At 32.6% G+C, this 3,001-nt stretch overlaps 1 protein-coding gene across 1 annotated transcript in view; it reads left to right on the top strand.

Moving 5' to 3' along the window:
• The first annotated feature begins 2,824 nt into the window (after positions 1–2,824).
• The window catches only part of LOC106318767, a 3,101-nt gene continuing 2,924 nt past the window's right edge, over positions 2,825–3,001 (top strand). The window contains exon 1 of the mRNA XM_013756893.1: positions 2,825–2,972. The gene's annotated coding sequence lies outside the window, so the exon portion shown is untranslated. The remainder of the gene's footprint in view (positions 2,973–3,001) is intronic.

The raw sequence follows: 3,001 nt of genomic DNA, 5'->3' as shown, positions 1-3,001 counted from the left end.
AAATACATAGACGGTGAGGGCTCAAGTTTAAAATATGGGGAGAGGGCAAAAAACATCTTAAAAATTATAATTTTCAAAAATATGAAAAAAATATAATACAATTTTGACGATGAAACCGTTAATCTTATAATCAACAAATGCGTAGATGCAAAGTTATTAAAATTCAATATTAGTTTATGTTAGAGGCTCATTTAACTACTAACAAGTACTATACACACAACAACACATTATGCAAAAAAACAAATGCAAAATATATTAACTTATCACCTACTACATAACAAACTAAAAACATCAAATAATGATCTTAACAAATAAAAAAGATAACATAATTACATTATCCAAAAAAAAATCATGCTCTTAGCAATAATAAAACAATATTCCGCGCGAAGCGCGGACACCCCCCTAGTTATTAATAAAATGATGTAAATTATTTGCATCACCACTTTCAGAGTCATTTATTAAATTGATGTAAAATTATTTTGCATCATTTATAAGTAATGCAAAAATAGAAATTAAATGATGTTAAACCACTCTTTTTTTCTAGTGTTGTCTTGCTTTGAACGAGTAATGAATTTTTCAACTTGTACTTGACTTGTCAGAAACGAGTATTTGTTATTTCGAGTATTTGTCCAAAAATATGTTACTTGCAAATTATTTGCCTTGTTCGATTATTTGCTACTTACAAGTATTTATTAATTACTTGGATATATTTCCAAGTTTCTAAAAATTATTTGATTGATAATATTTTACGAGTTTGTTTTATTTACTCGACTCGGTAAAAACAAGAGAGTTATTTTAAATAAAATATTTGCACCTAATATAAAAAAAAGATGAAATTCAATAAGAATGTATTGTTTACTTCTTACAACAAAGAAATATTTGTTTAGGGCTTTGGTTTTTATGGTTTAGTTATCATTTTTTAGTCGTAAAACAAGTAACGAGTAATATCATGGCGAGTCGTAACTTTTTTTGTGATACTTGTTATTTGCCTTGTACTTACAAGTAGCAAAACTCAACGACTTGATACTTGACTTGGCAAAGACGAGTACTTGAAAAAATTAGCGAGTACGGGTCAAGTAGCGGGTACAAGGCAAGTAACGAGTATTTGTGCTCAGCCCTATGTAAAACGTTTTAGGGTATGAATAGTGACCAAAGAACGACGAGGAATACATTTTTCTTCTCATTTTCTACCATTCCTTTTTTATAGAAAAATAAAAAACAAAGTTATTCCTTGTTAAATATGAGATGAAACAACCATTAATTTTCATTCCTACAATTTTATTTTTCTATTTTGTTGTTTTTTTATTTATTCCTCTGTTCCCAAAATGTTGTCACCAGTCGGACCCTTGCTTTTAGACATACGCATACTCCTAACTCCTAACTCCCATTATTTAACCCATGTCGAATTTAAAACCCGACCCGATTGTAATTGTATAAACGACAAGTTTCCGCGTGCTGGCCATTAATGAATGTGACGGATCTCTTCCTAACTCAATAGTTCCACTTTAGTCCCTAATATTTGTAATAAATCCTTATTTACACCTTAGAAATTGGAAAAGATATCTGTGATACGATAAATTTTTGTTTGTTGCTCCTTTATTTTAAATAGATTGAATTCGGCACCCACATAAATAGTTTATATCCGTAGGGCCCAAAAGCAAGAACCACAAGTCACGAATCATTATTATGAGATTCTTTTGCTCTGTTTAAATTTCTGTTGACTATTAGAAATCTAATTTCGTTACTTGTCAACATTCTAGTGACGGAAACACGATTTTTCTATTGATTAAAGTTGAGCAATGATTGTGTGACAGTAAAAATATCCTTTGTGTAGTGTGGACGGTGTTAGAGCCTGTTGTACCGCTCATGCTTGACCGTAACTCGAGCTTCCGTGTAAACAACGTTGCTATGGGTGAACCTTTGTCTCTCCGTCGAGATGGCTCGGTTTTGTTGGTCGAGGTCCTCTTCCAACGGAGCTCCACAGGCGTATGCCAAGCGCTTCTGTTGATGCATGTTCGGACTTCGGAGCCACTTCGGTGAGTTCTTGACCGAAACTCTCTCTGGCCATTCTCTTGCTTCATCTGGTTTGTGTCCGTAGAGTAAGAAGAGTTATGATTAAGGTGATTATATTGTTGTTTTGCTTGATCTTTAACCTATTAATTGCAAGTTTTTTGTGTTAGAAACTTGGAATTAATCTTTATGTATTCTAGTGGGTTTTTAATTTTTTTGCGATCACTAGGATCAAATCAGATGTTAGCAAATTGTGGTTTCAATTAAATTTGTAACCGAACTTTCATTTTCATAATGATATTTACAATTTAGCAAAAAAAAAAGAAAAAAGCTAATCATCTCGTAAACTACTTTTTTTTTTATATAATAAATGTTGCACATATTTTCTCTGTATAATTAAGCACAATCTTTTTGGGTACATTTAAAAAGATTTTGAGACTTGCATACTTGATTATGAGATACAAAAATAAACATGGTTGGTTATTCATGAAGTCGTCAACTTTTGTTAATTCAATCATTATTAGCACAATTAGTTACAAACGTGGCATTGTTGTTTATGTATTTGTATTTTGTCTTCACTCCAACAAGTAACAATCCACTTAACTCCTTCGCTTCCAGTATACACATATATTCGCTTTCGTATTGACGAGTTCAACGTCAAACAAAACTAGTTAAGTCAAATTACAAGTGACAATCATAAAAGTTTGAGGCAGAAAACGTAATAATCTTAAATCTAAAGAACTAAAAAGTAAAAAGATTAAAAAGGCAATTATAGGATTCTTTCACACGAACTAAAACTCGCTCATCATCAGTATCTCTCTCTCTCTTCCCACAGTTTCCTGCTCTAACCTCTCTCTCTCGGTCCATGTGGCCATTGTGTTCAGTGCATCTTCCTGGCTCTCCCTCTCTCTTTTTTTTCCGCCAGATTATTCTCTGATTCACATCCTTTCCTCGAATGATCGGTAAGAATCTTCTCCCCCCCCCCCCCCCC

The sequence above is a fragment of the Brassica oleracea genome, chromosome C9 (genome assembly GCF_000695525.1).
Source record: "Brassica oleracea var. oleracea cultivar TO1000 chromosome C9, BOL, whole genome shotgun sequence".
NCBI lineage: Eukaryota > Viridiplantae > Streptophyta > Magnoliopsida > Brassicales > Brassicaceae > Brassica > Brassica oleracea.
Note: the sequence above shows the minus strand (reverse complement) of the source record. Positions and strands in the feature narration are given on the sequence as shown.